Source organism: Triturus cristatus, chromosome 7 (assembly GCF_964204655.1).
Source record: "Triturus cristatus chromosome 7, aTriCri1.1, whole genome shotgun sequence".
In the NCBI taxonomy this organism is placed as follows: domain Eukaryota; kingdom Metazoa; phylum Chordata; class Amphibia; order Caudata; family Salamandridae; genus Triturus; species Triturus cristatus.
Window position 1 is genome coordinate 368,262,534 of NC_140590.1, and position 21,813 is coordinate 368,284,346.

Here is a 21,813-nt window from a genome sequence, read left to right on the forward strand (position 1 = left end):
AAGGAATTGTGATGGGATATCCTGTGCGAGTGTTTGTACCTCATGATGTGGCAATCCTTCTAACAAGGAGCCGCACTCAGTTCATGACACATAGTCGGCTGACTAAATATCAAAACGTCATATTAGGTGCAACAAATGTGAGCCTTGTGAGATGTTTGAATGTGAATCCTTCAACGTTATTGCCGGATGCTGAGAATGTGGAAGTCAGAGACGGTGTGGATCATGACTGTTTGGATGTGCTTGATTTCTGTCCCAAACTACGTCCTGATATAAAAGATGAACCTGTGTCAGAAAGTGATTATTTGATGTTTGTGGATGGGTCATGCTTAAGAACGGACGAAGAAAATCTGAGTGCAGCATATGCAGTATGTACAGTTGCAGCAGTAATGGAAGCGTCTTACCTAAAGGGAGTAAAATCAGCCCAGGTAGCTGAGCTTTTCGCATTGACAAGAGCATGTAAATTGGGAAAGAATGTGAGAGTGACTGTGATAACTGATAGTCAGTATGGCTTTGGTGTCGTGCATGACTTTGGCCAGATTTGATCAGAGAGAGGAATTTTGACTTCGGGTGGAACCCCTATAAATAATGCCGAAGTGGTTGGAAAATTGCTTGAGGCGATACAGCTGCCTAAGCAATTGGCTGTTGTGAAGTGTTCTGCACACTCCAATACTGGAGATTATGTAGCAGTAGGAAACAGGTATGCAAACGATATGGCTCAATATTGTGCGCTAAACCAGAATTCGGTTAACAGGGCAAAAGAGAAGGAAATGAATTCATGTCCCTTGTTGTTTACTAACATTGTGAATACATGGGAAGAGGTGAGGCAGTTACAGGAAGAAGCAGGAGATGAGGAAATGAGACAATGGGTCAAGGCAGGATGTGCACCAAGGGAAACAGATCATGTGTGGGTATATCAGGATGGAAGACCAGGTATGCCTGATAGCATGGTGTCAGCCATGGCCTGGATGTATCATGGACAAGCACATGTAGGGAGAGATGCCATGATTAGATTATTTAAGCAGACATGGTATAATGCAAAATTCAGACTTGTAGCTGAGCGTCTTTGTCAACGATGCCTTATATGTCAGCAGTTGAATCCTGGAAGAAAAACAGTGGTAAGTCTAGGAACGATAGGTCGAGAAGGAGGGCCTTTCACCAGAATGCAAATCGATTTCATTGAGATACCTCCCTGTAACAGGTTGAGGTATGTTTTAGTGATGGTCTGCCTATTTTCTAGATGGGTAGAAGCATATCCCACAAGAAGAAGTGATGGAATAACAGTAGCAAAACTACTTTTGAGGGAGTTCATCCCCAGATTCTGATTTCCAGTCACAATTGAGTCAGATAGAGGAAAACATTTCCATAATGAAATCATGAAGCTAATTTGTGAGGCATTGAATGTACAACAAAAACTGCATTGTGCCTATCGGCCAGAGGCTTCTGGTGTGGTAGAACAGGTAAATGGTACTATTAAAAACAGATTAGGAAAGATGTGTTTAGCTACAGGACTGAAATGGCCTGATGTCTTGCCTCTGGTACTCATGACTATTAGATACATTCCAGATAGAAACACAGGTTTGAGTCCCCACGAAATTGTAATGGGGAGAGCAATGAGGCATGTATTCATTCCAGTCAACAAGTTATTGCCTATCTCTGATGACTTGGTGTTGGATTACTGTAAGGGGCTGACTGACGCCGTACAATCTATGTTTCATCAGGATGGATCGGATGCCACCACACTTGAAAAGAAGCCAGCTCATGATCTGAGCCCGGGTGACTGGGTGAGAATTAAAGTGCACAGAAGAAGGAACTGTTTGGTCCCACGTTGGGAAAAACCACGACAAGTGATTTTAACTACAACAACAGCTGTAAAGTGTGCTGGAATAAAGAACTGGATCCATGCTAGTCATACCCTACGAATTCCAAATCCAGTAGATAACAAGGAAGGAGAGTATTTTGAAGAATCAGAATCCAGCTCTGAATCTGATACTGAAGACAATAGAATAGGACAAAACTCTGAAAGGGGGAGTCAGAACCAAATTTGACCGTTGCCCCAGAGAATATTCCCTTGAGAAGAAAGTTGCAGATATCAGACACCAGCTCAGACTCAGAAACAGAACAAGCACAAGTACGTACCGGACAAGAGAAAAACAGTGAAGAGACAATAAAAGAGATTCTCGATAAAGAAATTCCTGATGGAAAGTTGAGAGAAATTCCACCTGAAGTAACTGAAACAGATGGTCAGGTGCCAGATATAGAGAGTGAGGGAATTTTTTTTGCGGAAGACCCCATAGGAGTTGTAGGGAATTCGAACATCCAGTTAGAAGAAGGAACACTTAGTCAGCAGGAAGATTGTGTGCAAGAAACACGAGGAGGGACGGAAGTAGGGAGAATTGAAAAGGTGGTGGAAAGAAAAACGGTTGAAGGTAAAAGTCAAGTTGAAACAGAATCAGAAGACAAGTGATGAAGAGAAACCTGAAGGTCGAGTTCTGAGGAAAAGAGCATGGAGAGCTGAAAAGAATGATAAAGGAAATGAATGGAAAAGACCAGCAAAAGATGGAATTTGGTCAAACAAAATAAAGAGATTGAGATACCGATTCACACGAGTGAATTCATCTAGAGCTGAACAAGTGAATGAAGTATCTAGTCAAGAAAAGTTGAAAGACGAGGGAAAAGCAACAACAGAAGAAAATAAGAGAACAAGAAAACCTAACCAGAAGTATAAGTAATCGGAATGGTCATATGTGGCACTGCCTGAAATAAAAGAAGTGGCGGATAGCCAAGAGAACCCAGAGGTGACTGTACCAGAAGTGGTTGACGAAGACGAAGAATCAGAAATCCTGAGAGTTATCTTGTCCGACATTGGAGAAGAAACGGATGTTCAGAAAGTTCTGTATCAAGATTGTGAAAGAAAAGTGAAAGAAGATCAAATGCCAAACTGAAAAGACCAAAGGTGATACCAATGGAGAGACAATAAAATTACTGGAAGAGACATAACTGATAGAACCAAGTAGGTGCTTAGAGCCTTGGGTTAGACAAAACTAGTTGTGAAGTAGAAGAGGCTAAGTCAAAAGACACTGTTCATTTTTCGAAATGGCAAACACAGAGAATAGGAAACTAAATGTATATTTCTTAGAAGGTGGTTAAAAATGTGTTGTTGTACAGGAGTACTAATGCTTCTATGGAGTGCTTTGGCTTTGATGATCTCATTTAAAGATACACTGGATACAATAGAAGGATATAGTAAAAATAAAACGAATGTAGAAAAGTTTCAGAAAGCATATCCGACTAATATAGATGGAAATTATTTACATAAAGACAGATCTATAAATGATTTTTCTAACAATGTATTTTCAAAACTACTATATGAATATGTAAAGACAATGGATGTGAGGGATTGCTACGTCTGCATGCAGTTACCTGCATCTGTATCTGAGGAAGTGACCTATCATCACCTCCCAGTAACGTATGGAATAACATGTAGTGTAATAGCAAGTTTGTTTTACAAAATAGGGAAATTAGAATATTACTTTTCAGATGTAGATAACATATTTTCACAAGTACCTGTAATTAACAAATTGAATAAAGTAAAACCTGCAAAGGTATTAGGTGAATTTTTCTTAGAAACTGAAGAATTAACATTAGAGTCTATATTTAGAAATAATCTAACTCGTAGTTTAAAGAAGGAGGAGAAAGTGTTCTTGGATATGGTTGAAGAAAGGAGATTAAACATGCACAAGAAGGTATCTGAGGGAAGAGAGGAAAGGACAGTCTGGGATGTTGAAAAGGAAAAACATTTGCAAGGAGAAATTAGTCCAACAATGGCTTTAGATTGGCCTCAGAAAGGAAAGATGTGTATTAGAAGGAATCAAACAGCATATGATAATTATTTTGTAGGTAACAGTGATTGCCATGATACATATCGAATCATGGGTGGATGGGGATTTAAAGGAGGAAATGATCCAGTTTTTCCTGGATTATATTTTATCTGCGGGAACAAAGCATATTATCGATTACCAGATCATTGGTTTGGCACATGTTATGTGGGTCTGGTTTTCCCAAAGATATTCCATGTGGGAAGAGGAAGAGATGGTGTACATGAGCTAGGTAGACAACTAACACGTAGAAAGAGAGAATCTTGGACAGAAATTGTGGGAGACATTTTTGGAGCATTGATACCAGCAGTGGGAATATCTCTGAATGCACATAAAATTAGACAATTATCAACAGTAGTGGATCGCTTGTCAACAAGCACCGCTGGAGGAGTTTTATTGGTAAATACAGAAATGGTTGCCATGCGTGCCATGGTAATGCAAAATCGACTTGCCCTTGATATAATTTTGGCAAAAGAGGGTGGAATGCTGAAAGTTCAACATTGTTGTACTTACATTCCAGACGAAAGTCAAGATCTAATGTCATACATTAAAAATATAACTGATTTGCATGAGGAAATTGCACCACTGGAGGTTTAAGGTGTTTGGGAAAAGAATGGAAAAAAATTATCTTATATTAAAGATTTTCTATTAAAGTTAGGTAGTACATTTATAGGTAAAATCTTATTTCCATTAACCTGTGTAATTTTTCTAGTATTAGTTTTAAGACTAGGATACTTATGTTGCAAAAGAAAGAAAATAGAGAAAATTTTAAAAAGAGAAACTTTGAAAAAGAGAGCGAATAAAAGACGAGAAAGAGAATTTGAAGAAGTAGAATTAGAAGAAATGAAAGATAGTATGTATAGAAAAGCAAGAGAAGAAGAAATTGGGGAAACAGAGATGTGAACTAAATTTCAAGAATTCATTTTCTTTTCATAATAAATATACAAAATTGTAGGTATTGTGGTGATAAAATCACCAAAGGGGGGATTGATGGAGCAGGTAGTGCAAAATGTTGTATACCTCCTCTATTTTTGCATGAAAATACTAAATAAATAATCTATTGATTATAATATTATTAAACAAGTATTGCATGTGTACTAATCAACATTATAAAAACTCGAACTACATATGAGCTTTGCATTTTGCATGGCTAAATAACTCTTATAACTTAATTCTGTACGCAGACTAACAATAGTATATGTGGTAATAGAATACTGCATGTTATATGTTGCTTTTGTGATGTTTGCATTCCTGATTGGATCGAAAAAAAGGTGAATATAATGGCTTTAAATGTCGCTATATGCTAGATAAATACAAGCACATAGAGGGATTAGCAAGGGGTTAACATTAGGATCACCAATTCCATGAATTAATTATTCTTTTGTGTTTGTTTCGCTTAAATTGGCGTTTGGGCCTAAATCAAAGATGGCCGCTGTCACCACACGACGAAGTGGCCACTGTCTCATGAGGCGCGGAGTGAGCTGCGCATGTGCAAGAAATCTCCTAAACCTCGCAGCGACCTCTGCACAGACTGTCCCTGGTCAAGGATGGCAAATGGGATTTTCGCCAAGAAAGGGGAACAATCATCCTTACAGTAAACCGGAACAAGCCGATACTTCGTTAACCAATGACCTCACCCCTCGAACTGTACTGAAAATCTTGGGATAGTGGTCGTACGATCTCAACCAGCCAATCACGACTGCTCTAAAGTTTAAATTTGTATCTTCTATGGTTTGTTATATTATAAAAGGCTAGTAGAATAGAGAGGGACCTACCTACCCCTAGCTACAGCAGCAGCAGCGGATGCCACGTTCGTTGTGACGCTTTCCCTGATGATCGAGATGCTGTCCGATTGTTTAATGACTGCAAACTTTTACAAAATCTACGGGCTATGATAGATGCTTGCACGGCTTCTGGTCCTTTGATAAATTTGGGACTGTAGCGTGCTGAGCAGAGGACTTTGAGCTTTGGCCTGCTTTTCGGACAATTTACGACAAATTTTGGTTATGCAGAGCCAATGAATGAGAGGACATCAAATAGCCAGATTAGGTAATTATGATGTTCTGCAATTTATTTAAATTGAATCTAAACCCCTAAAAACTTTGACAAGACTAATGCAAATAATAATCATTCTGAAAATTTAGATAAACAAATATTGTTTAACAAGAAATGAGTTTGTGCTTTCATTTAAGAAAGATAAGGATTCTGAATATTAAAATGTGTTTTAGCTGGTTCTAAATCACCATCAACCAATCCAACTACATTGGTCCATTCGACCAAGTGGGAGGAGTGCCTTGATGTTTGAGATTAGGGATCTGTAGGCGAAGGATGTTAATGTATATTTTGTAAAATAACTTTTCTCTCCTATAGATTACAAGGTATTTCCCCCACATGTCCAGCGCTTGAATTATTCATTCCTCCTGTGTGCAGACTCTTGAATGGAGATGTGTGAGTGTTGGTGTTATGGGCCCTACCAATGAATGCATGTATGAATGAGTGTGCGTGACGACGGGTCTGCGACGCAGGGAGGATATCGATATATGTTGTTCCCCATTTCCCAGTCTTGCACTGGATAACTTCCATATCCCCCACCCTCCTCCATATTGCTTCTGTGCTCCCCAAAGTCCCGCAAATTGCTTCAGACCCCCCCGGTGGTATGCCCCGTTGCCGCCCCCGTTGCTTCATCTCTCCCCACAAGCTATTTAAAAAAAAAACACATTTGTATGTTTCGTTTTTAGCTACCGATCTGCCTTGGAGTGGTAACTAAACGAAAAGCAGCATAATTCTTTGTTTTACTTTAGCCCTGAGGCACAGCACAGAAGATGCTGAGCAGCGTGGCTAATAACTATTGGAAGGCCAATAGGTTACAATGTGAGACCTATTGGCTTTGCCAATGCTTGTTAATAAGGATAATGCAGGATGATGTTTTGAGCCATTAGGATATCAAGTAAGCCTTCCTTCATATCTCATTGAGTGTTGGCCCTTGCAAATGAGGACAAGAGGCAATGCACGAGTTGGGCAAACAGACTCAGAAACAGTAATTTGTAAAAAAAAACATAAATTCAGGAATCCAAAGTATTTTATTGTAGCCCATTACCGCATTGTTGAATTCAAGGTTTACCAAATATCAAGGAGATGCAATCTTGATACCACCACATGCCTTTTTCTTCATCAACCTACACTTCCTGTCATCTTATCTCACTCTTGCAGGTTTATTCATCACTTTCTCCATTTTCGTTGTTTTTCTGGCTTTGTTTTCCTCCTTTCTCCCTCTTTTGCCTCCCTAACTCTTGCTCTGGGTCAAAGATTGATAATAACAACATACAATGAGTTCCCGGGTACCGATCACAGAACCCCAAAAGAAAGAAGTAGGGTCCAGGGGAGGGAAAAGGGGTGGGGAAGGGCTCCACATGTTGTGCCTTGTCATTACCTCGTTGTTAGCTGCGATCAGTCTGACACATTTCTCTCAGACTTGTTCGGCCGTCTCCGAGCCAGGGGAGGGTGATCGACTTTTATCCTTCGCACTCAGCCACAGGTAGGTCTGTAGCAGCTCCCAGATGTCCCGGGGGCGTGCCTGGATAGGCATGAGGTCCCATATGCAGACAACTGCCCGTGGCAGAACGCGCATCCTTGAGACAGTCCTCGGTGCATGGAACCTGACAGCAGCCCCAGCACATTTCGCAAGCAGCAACAGCATGGACATTCATTTCCTGTTGCCCACAGACGCATTTCTCACATAGCCCAGTAGCGCGGTCAGGGGGGAGCGTTCTATATGTAGATCTAACATTTCATCCATTGCATCAAAAATGTCTCCCCAGTAGCGAATGATGTCAGGGCAGTCCAGGCCAGGTGCAGGAAGGACGTGCTTGGGGCTAGGCACCTCATGCATCGCGCATCATCAATCAGGCCTACTTTGTGTAGCCATTCAGGCATCCTGTATATTCCGTGTATGAATTTAAAATGGATTAGACGAAGCCTGTAATTAGGGGACAGTTCTCTCACCTGCGCGCATCAGAATGCCCACTGGTCCTCTTAAATAGGTATGCCTAGCTGAGGCTCCCATTCCTGACGTGCCGTGGGAGCGTATATTGGCGCTGTCCACTGCATTCCAATATATAACCGCGTGGTCAGTTTGCAGGGTGAGGGGTTACTCAGGAAGTCCTCTAGCACCTGAAACGTGGGCGGCACAACTGGGAAGGGAGCAAACCTAGCGCACAGTGCAGCTCTGAGCTGATTGTAGGTCATTCTGTCAAGTACGCCCAGCTCTTCCCTCTCCGGAGCCTGGCGCGGCTCTATGAAGGTTCCCTCTGGGAATGCATCTCCCATTGTGTTAAGTCGGAGTCTCTTCAATCTAGTGCAGGACCCAGCGTCCGCCGAGAACGGTAATGCAGGATGCCAGAGCAGCAGTATAGAGGGGGCGTACAGCATCTCCAGCCTCACCCTGCGACGCAGCTCATGCCACGACCACACAGTGCAGCCAACCATGTCCACCCTGGATCGCGGTCTGAGCTGCGATCTGTAGAGAACCAAGTCCAGTGAAGGTGGCGCTGCTTGATCATGTTCAGCCACTGAATGCGCCACAAATTGCATTGGGTGTATCCAATGAAAGCCAAACTGTGCTTGAGCGCAGCTATAGTAAAGATCCATGTCCGGCGCGCCCAATCTGCCCTGCTCAAAGGGTAAGGTTAAGGCTTCCCAGGAAACCCTAGGGTGTTTCCCAGCCCAAGCCAAAGATACCATGTTCGATTGCAATCTACGTCTAAAGTAGCTGTTAAGCGGGAGGGTAAGATTAGTAAAAAAGTACAGGAATTTGGGCAGGATGACCATTTTGGCTATCGCCAATTGGCCCGCTAGGGACAGAGGCAATCCCGTCCACCACTTCAGTTGGCTCTCCAGCCATTCTATCAGTCCTCCGTAGTTGGAGCGCCATAGTTCTTCAACATTACGGCTTAGCAAGATTTTAAGATATATCACGGGGCCCTCCGCCCAACAGAGAGGTAATTTCGATTGGAATCGCTCCTTAGCCTCCGTTAGCGGAAAGATTACCGATTTCCCCCAGTTGATGGGTATGCCCGAAAGTCCTCTGAACCGGATGAACTCTCTAATCAGGGGATCCAAATTTTCAGCCGGGCACTTAACGTATAGAGTGACATCATCTGCGTATAAAGAGACAAGTATCACCCGCAGAGAGAAGACTAAACCCCGCAGTGCATGATGCTGCCTTAGACGGGCAGGCAGGGGTTCCATAGCAATGGCAAAAAGAAGGGGAGACAATGGGCACCCCTGTCTCGTGCCCCGGGACACTGCGAACGGAGGAGATATAACTCCATTAACACAGATCCTTGCCGTGGGACTGGAGTATAAAAGGGCAATCAATTTGATGAATTTGGCACTAGTTCCTAGACAGGCAAGAAGTGTGAATAGGTATGGCAATTAGAGAGAGTCAAACGCCTTAGTGGCGTCCCAAAAAATTGCAGCCACCTGCAGTGAGGGGTCAATTTCTTGCATTGTGGCACAGAATGTGCACTGGTTGTGTGCTGTAGCCCTACCGGGGACAAAGCCACATTTCTTCAGGACGCATCACGAGGGGCAGCAATGGAAGAAGCCTCGATGCGATGAGTTTTGCCAGAATTTTGTTGTATAAATTAATCATGGAAGGGATCTGTAGGGATCACAGCTCAATGGGTCCTTATCAGGTTTTAGGATCATGTTGATGAGCGCTTCTCGGAGTGACGGAAGAAGTACCCCCCTTTCCAAATGGGGTGCAGTCAAACCGTATAGGTCCTTACGTGGTTATTCTCGATCATTTTATTGGAATTGGAAATATACTGCTATCTCTTCAAACTGAAGGGGAGTTAGGTCGATAGTTGATGTGGTCATTTTGGTCCAGGATTGTGTTTTTCTACTTTTAGCAATGAGAGGATCTACCCTGTTTTTATGTATCCGGGTAGATGGTTGTATGGGAGGCATTGACGATGTTGAGAATGAATGTGAGGGCATCTAGATGAAGATTGTATATGATAGATGAAGCTAGAATGTCATGTTTATATGAGGTGGCCTTGAGAATCTTGGTTATTCAAAGTCTGAGATGGAATTGAAGGTTGTGCACTTGGTGGTAGTGCTTAATTTGGTGCTGGTGTTTTCTGGTGCTCGGCACCAGCACTTAGGGGAAGATTTATGAGCCCCTTGCGCCACTTTTGCGTCACTTTTCCCATGTTAAAAGTGACGCAAAAGTGGCGCAAGGGGCTCATAAATCTGCTCCTTAATTTTTAACACCGGCACTTACCTATGACAGTCCACCAAATGGCAGTTACAGTCGGTAGTACAACCTGAAGTGGCCTCCTGAGCAACATCCTGGGCCCTGGCACTTGTTTATTTACAAATTAAGCACTGCTTAGGGGTGGAGCACTGAAGGATAATTAATAAGGTTACATTTTGTTTTGAGATGCTGATGTGGGCCCTGATTGTCAGAGATTGACAGTGTTGCACTTTTTCACTGTAGGATGAAAGGGTAATAAAAGAGAGTTATGTTTCTATTGGCCACTTTATTGAATTTAAGCTTGTTGAAAGTGACTATGGAAAAAGTGACGAGGGGTCTGCAGAGTGAGTGGAGCTCTTTGCGTTATTTGACGTTGTCAAGAGTATTGACCCATCTGTATTTATTTTCTTGCATTCATATCATATGCATTTTCTCTGAGAATTCTTGGGTGTACCATAGCACAAAGGGTATAAGGTAGGTGGACTGTGTTTTCAGTGGGGCAGATTTTTAAATACGTTTTCAGGGCTGTATCGTATTTGGCAAGTATTATAGGCTAGTGTTTTCTTTAGAGATCAATGAGTTAGTTTTGCGTGCGACCAGGGCCGGACTGGGAACTGAAAGTAGCCCTGACAGAATTTGGCAGACCAGCCCCCGTCCGGCGCGTAACAAGCGAGCGAGCCCGACCGCTACTAGGGGGGTTTGGAAAACAACCGACCAAAATGGTGAATTTTACAGCACATTTTTCATTACATATTCAATTGTTTCAACTTTCAAACCACAGTAAATAGTAGATGATGATAGTCGCCGCCTCCCTGAGTGTGTCTGTTTATGTGTGCCAGGGTCAGGAGGGAGAGTGTTGTTTGGCACATGGCTGCCAAGTGCCAACTCGCTAGCCAAGCGGAACTGATTGGGGCAGTTTCTGTTTCCTCACACAGCAAAAGAGCAGGCCCTAGCATCAGGAGGCGACTTTCTAAAGAGACACTAGCACTGAACACACAAGTGCGCATTTTACCAGCGCAAACTCCTTTCTTGTGAAATCCAGCCTGAAATCCGGAAAATAAAAAAATATATAGGTCATGATTCATGAACCAACTGAACCAGCGCTTGGGGAACGCACCATGGGGCGACCTTCAACAGATGGAACTGATACAAAGGTACAAAGGCCCATTAGAGGTCAAAAGTTACACTGAAGAAGATGGTAGCAGCGCTAAGCCCTTTACTCTATAACCTACACCATAAGATGTTAAATTACAATCCTATATCAGAATCGCGAATGATCCTGGAGCCCATAAGGCACTTTTTGTAGGCTAGCTTCAAATTCTGTTCGCATTAGTTGGTGAAAACTTTATTAATAAGAATGTGCACGAGGGGCACATTTTGGAGTGCTTTAATAAAATGCTGCTCTCCCGAGAGATGTGATTTGTCTAGTACTGTTTTTATTTAATGTATCCCCATAATGGTAGCGAGAAGAGAATGTTGCTGCAAGTGTGTGGCCCTAAAATAAACCCCATCCATCTTAAAAGAAAAGCAGCTGCCACCTTCTTCTTGCCTATGTCTGTGTTTCAATGCAATGCCTTCTGTGACGCCCTCTTCTATGTTGAGGTCACTCGCCGATATTGTCGATGCGATGCTGAAATTACTGAGACAAGTAAAGGCATGTAAATATTGTGCGCTGTGTGCCTTGAATACGAAGCACACATTTCTACAGCGAATACAAACACACACTAGAAAGCCCTGTTGTCTGCTTCAAATATATTTTTCAGCACAAGCCCCAAGTTGGGGCTTGTGCTGAAAAATATATTTTAAGCAGACTTGCTGACCCCAACCTTCGCCCCAGTTACAGCCCCCCAAGAGTCAAGCAGCACTACAGCGCCACCAAAGGGAGCACAGTCACACGTATCCACAGTGCTGCACTAGCATAGCCAGACTCTCGCAGGCACAGGCAGGCCAGGCAACCAGCCACCCACCACCACCTCACTCCGGCAGCAGTGGACTCCGCCGGTGGCAGGAGGAACCATAGGGTTGCCTGCAAAAGGGGGGTGTAGGTAGCAGACCCGGCTCCAGGAATTTTTGTTTACATTCGAGTGGGCCACTGCTAGCCCGATTTATCGCTTATATATCTAGCCAGGCCTGCTTCTGGGCCCTCCTTTTATCTCTCCTTAGTCTTACAAGGTACAGTAAAACACACTCTTTTCCAAGTCTCTTTCTAAATGTTATCACTCTCAAAAAGTGCTTTTCCTCCATGTAATGTCCCTTTGATGGGAAGAGGAGGTTTCTAAGGTGGGAGTATCTAGCAAGTGACTCTACTCTGGCTCCCTCTGTGCGAGCATTCAGGGAGAAACCCTCTTCATTACTACCTCCACCTGACCCATGACTGTGCAGCGCACTCCCTTACGGACTTGATTATCCACTTTTCTACCACCCCTCTCCATTACACCTTATCTCACAGCTGACCTTGGGACCCAGCCCCATATCAGCCACCATTCAGTTCCACTTTCATTATTCCCAGTAAAAAACAATTGTATAATCACCTTCAAACTTGAAATACTGAATATAGCAGTAAATATAATCAGCATGAATGTTAAAGTATGCTCCACAGTTGTCCTAATCACCTGACTGTTAATTAAATAAACAAAAACAGAAAGGCCATGACAGGGCCGGCTGTAGTGCTGGTGCAAAAGTCTTTTTGACCTCTTTTTGACCTCTTTCTCTGTAGATAACTTAACAACCACCCTCCAACAGTGCTCTTCATCTCTCCGTAGCCACTCCCCCCATGGCCTCCTCCTCAGATTCCCTAACTACCACCCTCCACCAGTGCCCCTCATCTCTCCGTAGCTCCCCCACACCCTATAACCTCCTCCTCAGACTCCCTCACTGCCACCCTCCACCAGCGCCCCTCATCTCTCTGTAGCCCCCCCACCCCATGATCTCCTCCTTGTGTTCCCTCACTGCCATCCTCCACTAGTGCCCCTCATTTGTCTGTAGCCCCCCCACCCCATGACCTCCTCCTCAGATTCCCTCACTGCTCCCTTCACCAGTGCCCCTCATCTGTCTGTAGTTCCCCCACCCCATGACCTCCTCCTCAGATTCCCTCACTGCTCCCTTCACCAGTGCCCCTCATCTGTCTGTAGTTCCCCCACCCCATGACCTCCTCCTCGGATTTCCTCACTGCCACCCTCCACCAGTGCCCCTCATCTCTCTGTAGTTTCCCCCCCACCCCGTGACCACCTCCTCGGATTCCCTCACTGCTCCCTCCACCAGAGCCCCTCATCTCTCTGTAGTATCCCCCCATCCTGTGACCTCCTCCTCGGATTCCCATAACTGCCACCCTCCACCAGTGCCCCTCATCTCTCTGTAGTTCCCCCCCACCCCGTGACCACCTCCTCGGATTCCCTCACTGCTCCCTCCACCAGAGCCCCTCATCTCTCTGTAGTATCCCCCCATCCTGTGACCTCCTCCTCGGATTCCCATAACTGCCACCCTCCACCAGTGCCCCTCATCTCTCTGTAGTTCCCCTCCACCCCGTGACCTCCTCTTCGGTTTCCCTCACTGCCACCCTCCACTAGTGCCCCTCATCTCTCTGCAGTTCCCCCACCTCATGACCTCCTCCTTGGCTTCCCTCACTGCTACTCTCCACTAGTGTCCCTCAGCTCTCTGTATTCCCACACCCCGTGACCTCCTCCTCTGACACCCTCACTGCCACTCGCACCAGCGCCCTTCATCTCTCCATAGCTAGCCCCCACCCCATGACCTCTTCCTGGGATTCCCTCACTGCCACCCTCCACTAGTGCCCCTCATCTCTCCGTTTCCCCTCTCTCATATCCATTCCATTCGTTGTATTGGGCTACTCATATGAGTGTAGGGTGTCACAGTACTTTATATGATAACAGCACACATTATACAGAGACAATAAATCAGTTTACGTGGAATGTCACATAAGCCAATGAGGATTACAAGGTGTAGAAATCACTTCATCCATACTGGTGAGCAATATATTTTACGGGGGCTTGGTCGGGAGAAGCACAAACTCAGGATTTAAAGAGTACTGCAGTGGTTGAGGGTTGGCTTTACTGATAAAAATGTATAAATGCCCAAACAAACTCTTTTTAGTAACATTAGATTAATTAAAGAATGGAGAAGTTCTAACTATATCACAACACAAAAAATCGAAGTTTGTTAGTAACTTCTGAACTGCAATTAACACAAGGATATCTGTGACGGGGGGGTAGTAACCCACTGAGCTATTCCCATAAAATTAAGTTTATCTGCATGCATTTAAGAACTACCAACAGACAAATGAATGCTCTGCAGCAGGATCGTAAATCACAAGTTAGCTGAACAGTTTTTATTGTTGTTGTACATCGGTGGCAGAATGATTCACTGTGAGTGCCAAGGCTCATGTTTGGGTAGGCTTGGCCCACCCGGCCTACCCTCTAGAACCGGGCCTGGTAGGTAGTGGTACTGCTAGCATAGCCGGAATCTTGCTCACAGGCAGGCCTGGCAGCCTTTGCCGGCAGCCACCACCTCACTCCGGCACCCCTGGCCTGCTCAGTGCTCTAAATGCCTGACTAGACTAAATCCACAAATCCAGAGTGACTCAGGGGCGCGCTAGTAGTGCGCTGCGCAGCGCTCACGCTGTGCTGCCTGTGCAGACCTAGCCCGGGCCGGGGATCAAACAAAAAGGTATAGGCCTCGGCAATAGGCGTTACGTAAGCCATTACTCAGCTTAGGCCAAGGCCCTGGGCCGGGGGAAGGCCTATACCCTTTGTTTAATCCCGGCTATTGCCAAACAAATGCCATTGCCCAATGCCACATGTTGTCGAATCTATCATGTTTCCATCCTGATGATAATTTCAAAGACACACACAGTGACTCACCTCTGCGGGTGGCGGGCGACGACGGACAGTCGATACGGTACTAGTGAGGGAGGGACAGGCAGCAGGCAGAGGCTAAAGTTAGAACTAAATTATGGGGTGCCCGTGCCTCGATCCCTCAGTCTCTGACTGTCTTCTTAGGGGGCAGTGGCTGGCTTTGTTCTGGAATGCTCCTCGGTCGCGGATAGGATCACAACTCACGCGCAATATTAATTGTTGGAACCCCAATGCGCATGTCACCAGTACCACAGGGCAGCCCCACCCTAAGGTTAAGTGGGTGAACTGAGACCGCGCAGACGCGCGGGCTGGAGCCGGCAGACACTTCTGCGATTGCGCTCTGCACGCGAGCGCGACTACGCGACCCAACGACCCACCCCCTATTATGATTAATTATCATTCATCATACATGATGATATTTATTTATAAAATTGTGATTTTTTTTTGTCCCCGCACCCGCATGGAGCGAGGAGAGACACAGAGAGAGTAGTGAGTTCTTATCTGATTTATTTTCTTACTAACGCGGTAGTCGGACCAAAAAAACGGCCCCCTAGCAACGAAACCGGCCCCCTGCCAAAAAACCAGCCCCCACCCCTGACAGCCTACCGGGGGATTGCCCGGTGCCCGACATTGCCAGTCCGGGCCTACGTGCGACCAGCGCATATTGTTAGAACCAGCTGAAAGCATTTTTTCTCTATTTGGATGGTCGAGACAATTGTGTGTGGAGTGGCAGACGTGGAAGGGAGTGGTCCAGAGTCCCGTCCATCACAGGGCTTTGGGGCCTTGCAGAGGACTGTGGAGGAGGCTGCCAAGATGAGGTTGAAGGTGTTGCTTATGAAGTGGATGTATTTTTTGATGTGCTATTTGTTGTCAGGGCCTTGAGGTCTGCGTTGAGGAACTACTTTATTGTCCTGAGGACCATTTACAAGTTAGATGGAGATTTCTCCCTGGGTGGCACACTGATCTGTGCAGTAATGACTAGCCTGGTGTTCCTGCACGCAGATATCACAGGTGCCGATTTTACTGGCCACAAAGTCCAGTCAGCCGAATCACTTTAGTCTTGCTGCAACCAGTAGTGGCTGGTGTGTCGATAGAGAGGTGGCTCAGGTGGGGGAAGGCTGGGGGGTGGAGGGCGACGGGCGGATGATGAGACAAATTCTTAAAAAATAAAAAACCTACCTGTAGCATCGCGCTCCTCTCCACTGCAGGCACGGGCTCGCAGAGTCCACTGCGGCCAATCCTGATGCTGCTTTAATGCTGCTGAAAGCAACGCCAGGATTGGCCTGAGCGCCGATGATTTGCTCTCCCAGTTAGAGTGGGAGCCTGTTCCTGCTCTCTCCAACCCGGCAATGCAGCTCAGGCTGGAGAGAGCTTTAGTAACAACGGTTGGCCATCCTGAGACAGCCAGCCAAACCGCCATGCGCACAGATTAGCAGTACAACCCCTCCTTCACCAGCCTGTCATGCCCCTGCCCCCGTCCCCAAGCCTCGACTCAAAGAGCAAAAATAAAATGATAATAAACAAGCGTTTACTTTCATTTTAATTTTCACCTGACCTCCGTGCACGGCATATTGAAAGCATGTATTAGATGGATATCAGCTATAAACAATATTTCCAGCTGCATGGTATCTCCGCATATAAATTTGCATTACTTATAATTGGGGCACGATATTCTAGTCGAAGTCTCTGAGGATTGTTGGATTCGAGGGGTGTGCAGATCAGTTTACCAGAGGCTGGCGGTGAGGAACTCAAATATCTTGGTAGTTACTTCTGTGCTTTGGATTTGGTAGCCATAGGGAGAAGGACATCAAGGATGTGTGTGGAGGTGGGTGTGAGTCAAGTTTCTATGATGAGGAGTGAATGGTGAGATCTAATTTTGACTAGCTCCCCCAACATTCGCTGCGGAACCACTTGCCCCCTGACATGGACAGACCATTCACTGATTGAATTCCAAATTAAGAGCCCTAGATCTCACGATTTCCCGCCCTCTAACGCAGTTAGATGGCACAGAGAGTGGCATAAGCTGCACACCCGACCACTTCAAGGATTTAACTCTAACCCAGCAGAAGCTCGACTCAGAATGTGTTGAGGAGCGCCTGGCCTGTTTTAATTCTATAATGAAAACCACCATTGATCATTTAGCCCCCTTAAAACAGTGCGTGTGGCTAATTAGACGCTCACAGACAGCGTGGTTTTCCCCAAACCTTCGGACAGAAAAGAGTCACTGCAAAAAACTGGAACTACAATGGCGCCACTCACATGATATACAGGACAAAGAAATATATAAATAGCCGTTGGCTCAACACCATAAAGATATAAAAACCGCCCGTAAAACGCACATTGCGCTGCAACTTGAACTGGCAGGGAATACCCCTAGAACCCCCTACCAGATCATAAAAACCTTTACCAACCCTAAAGCATGCGACATTGAAGAAGCTCCTTCCCAAGCCTTATGCGATAACCTAGCTAATCATTTCACCCAGAAAATTGAAATAATTTATAATCAAATTATTTCAGGTGGCAGTACCCTGAAAGATACTTTGCCAGATCATCCAAAGACCGCACCAAATGTTCAGACATTGGATAATTTTCCTGCTCTCACGCCAGAAGATGTAAAGTCACTACTGAAGATAGTTAAGTCTGGTTCTCCGTTAGATATTAATCCCGCTAAAACCACCTCTCGGCTCTCCAAACAACTTGCTGTCCCCATTTGTTCAATTCTCAGTTGCTTCTAGAAAAAAGACCGTCTTCCCCTTCAATGGAAGGCGGCGCAAATAGTTTCCATCTGAAAAAATCCCAAAGCGCCCGTGGAGGACTTATCCAACTATCGTTCCATCTTGCTGCTTCCTTTCCAGAGCAAGCTTTTAGAAAAGCATAGCAACAAACATCTGTCTGAATTTGTCAAAACCTCGAATTGCCTTGATCCATCTCAGTCGGGCTTCCGACCCAGACATAGCACAGAGTCAGCTTTGGTTGCAGTTACTGATAACATCAGAATGTCATTGGACAACAGTCAAGCAGTACTTCTCGTGCTGCTTGACTTCTCTGCAGTCTTCGACACAATCTCCCATCAAACTCTGCTAAGGAGACTTAGGGAAATCGGCCTCCAAGGGAATGCTATAAAATGGATGTCGAGTTTCTTGTCAGACAGAACTGAGACCATCAATTTGGGCTCTTTTCGTTCTGAGACCTCAAGACTGACTAAGGAAGTACCTCAGGGCTCTTGGTTAAACCCTACCATATTCAACATATTTGTCACTCCCTTAGCGGGATTACAGAGGAATTTAGGATTTATTCCAATCTCTTACACTGATGATACTCAACTCCTACTTTCCTTTGATAAAAACAATCCCAATGCTCAGTCCACCTTTCCGGAGGGTTTGACGGCCATCGCTGGCTGGATGAGGGATAACCTCCTTCAGCTTAATACGGGGAAATCTGATATCATGCTCTTCGGAGATGCAGTGGTGAGGGGTTCCCCAAGAGGGTGGTCAGAGGAACTGGGCTTCTTGCCAACTCCCAAACAAGTGGCTAAAAACCTGGGAGTCCATCTGGATCAAAAACTAACGTTCAAAGAGCATGTCACAACCACTGTTGGGGCATGCTTCCACGTATTAAGTCTTCGTCGAAGAATATTCCCGTTCTTACCTCTAACTACCCAGAAAACTCTGATCCAGGCACTAGTGCTAAGCCGCCTGGACTACTGCAATGCCTTGTTGATCTCAGCTAATGAAGCCTCCTTAAATAGATTGCAATTAGTCCAGAATACAGCGGCTCGTTTGGTTTCCAACGCTCCTCCCCAAAAGGCCTCCCTCCCCCTTTTGCAGCATCTACATTGGCTTCTGGTGAGGAAGCGGATCAGATTTAAGACCTGTTGCATTGTCTACAAATCCCTAAATGGCCTTGGTCCAGCTATCAATCAGATAAATTAACTAAATATTTGCCACCCGGGTCCCTTAGATCAGGGTCCAAATCTCTACTTCTCATTCTGCGTTTAAAAAAAATCTCGCTTGGTTGGCAAAGCTTTAGCCTACCTAGCCCCTTACTATTGGAACCAACTTCCCATTCATTTGCGTCATTGCCCAGATTATCTGAAGTTTAGAAGGCTGCTAAAAACCTTACTGTTCTGATTTGTTTGTTTTCTTGGTTGACTGCAGTAATCTATAGCGCGGAGATACCCCTATCGGAGTGATTCGGGCGCTTTATAAATTAAATTCAAATGGAGCATGTTTGTGTGATCAAGTCAGCTATGTCAGGTACATGGATTGAGCAGGAGAGCCTGGATGTGCTTCCTGTTCCTGGAGTCCGACGGAGGAGAGCAGGAGCAGAGCCGCGGGACCCGGCAGCAAGGTAAGTGTTTATTTTCAAAAAACCTATTTTTTACATTGTGCCCCCCCCCCCACACACCCCGCGCCCGCCTCACCATGCGCAAGCCGTGCCGGCCGCCACTGGACAACTGCAGAGTGTGCATTGAAAAACATGAGTTCAGAACTTCCCTAAACCAACCGCAGTAGCATTGCTGGTACTATGTGGGACATATCAGGTATGAGGAAATGTAGGGTCGCCCAGGGTTCCTTTGTGTCCTGGATTCTGGATACCAGGTTTGATGTAATATGGAAGAAATGCCTTAGTGAGTACTTAGATTCATTGGGAAAGGTGGGAGTGGTGTAGGTAAGGTGGGTTATGTGTGTATGCTACACTGTAGCTGAGTCTGCATTTTCACGTGCCCTACTGTTGTTGTATTCGTCATACCTGACATAACACCGCTATTATCAGCACTGCTGTTGTAACTGGCCTCCGGGAAAGTTCAGAACTAAAATGTCAATGCTTTATGATGGATGAACAAAAAATGGACTGTTGCTCTCCTTCGTGACTACGAGGAATTTACATGTTTGCATTTCATTGTTCTGTTTTCCTTTGCTTCATTTCACAGACCAAGGTCTGTGCCAGTTAATAATTTGGAGTTTCAAATGAAATGCTGTATTTGCGGCAAATGTATTAATTTCAAAACAAGTAAGCCACAATGCTTGATAAATTCCTTGTTATATTTTGAAAGCATAACAAACGACTAAAAGCAATGTAAAAATATGTATTTATTAATTTTGATGGCATGGAACTCCTATAGGAAATCCCACAGTCTGACTGCATGCACTCATCTTCTTTAAAGATATATGGAGACATTTATCAAGAGTGCAATTCCCTTTAGTTAATATCAGGCTAAAGAAAGACATTGTACCAAAACAAATATTCCGCAAAAATAGGCCTCAAAATATCAAACCAGGATATCAACACCAATGAAATACTGAGGACGATTAAAAAAATTGAGAAGTACAAATTACTAACCTTCGAAATGCTCTCGCTGGTGGATTCTCTATCTAACTACAGATTCCCAACTTTGTGGGTAACCCCAGGCGCCAGATGGGATCCAGAGAATTTTCTCGTGCATCATTTGGTGGCGTCGTGGGACTCCGCGTCAGACCCATGCTGCCCTGCATATGAAGTCGGGCCCTTACATAGTTGCCACCACCTCACGCTGACCGAAGATTCTTTCTGATATCTGTCCATGCCATTGGACGAGGAGCCTTAGTAATCAGATTATGCCAGCGTGCAGATCTTTAAATGGCGTCTTATTAAGATGGACTAGGAGAGTCCATTCCACAGAAAGGGGAAGTGGGAGGTTCGGTTAGGAATCTGTGGTTTATATGGAGTATCCACCAGAAATAGCATTACCAAATGTAAGTAACTTGTTCTTCTGATAGATACATCTAACCATAGATTCCTCATCTTGTGAATAGAACACAAAGCAATATGTTCCCATGTGGCGGATCTGTGGAATGGCTCAGACCAGGAAATCCTGTAAGATAGAACATGCAAAGTACCTGGCTATCAAGGCAGTGGTGTCTCGTGAATGTGTGAAGGGACGCCCATGTAGCAGCTTGGCAGATGTCCAAGATTGGCACACCATACATCAGTGCAGCCTTTGTGCTGGTAGAAAGAAGACTTAGACCTTCTGAAAGTTGTTCATAGGCCAATTCATAGCAGATTTTAATGCTCATGGCAATCCATCTAGAAATGATTCAGTTCTGCACAGCTTCCCACTTCTTCACCCCAGAGAAACCCACAAAGAGCTAATTATCCTTGGTACGATTAATGTAAAAGCTCAGAGCTCCCTTTGGGTCTAAACAATAAAGTCTGTCTTCTTCTTTAAATGGAAGAGCTGGGGCGAAGAAAGCAGCCACAGTAATGTATTGTACTATGCGGAAATGCGTGGCAGCTTTCAGGAGGAATGCAGCTTTAATCCTGAGTACTATTTTGTCCGGGAAGAAGGTGGTATACAACTACTGAACAGACAGTGCTTGTAGTTCACTCAAACAAAGAGCAGATGTCACTGCTATGAGGTATGCTATCTTTCAGGTGAACAGTCAAAGAGGGCAGCTATGCATTAACTCAGATGGAGCGCACAAAAGAAAAGTGAGAACCAGATTAAGGTCCCATTGGGGAATCACAAATAATGTTAGCGGGAACATATCGTTCATCCTTTTTGGAAACTGCACCACAAATGGTGATTTGAATAAAGATGGCTGATCCGGTAAACATAAAAAGAATGGAACAGCTGATAAATAACCATTACCCATCACAATAGTAAGGCCTTGCTGGGCTAAGGATCCAAAAAGAGAAGGATGTCGGACAGCTGTGCCTGTAAAGGTTGGATATATCATGAAGATCACTAGACAACAAACTTCTCCCAGAGTCCTGCAGGGATCGTTTTAGTGGAGGAACACCTGGGTACCAAGATGACACCCATTAC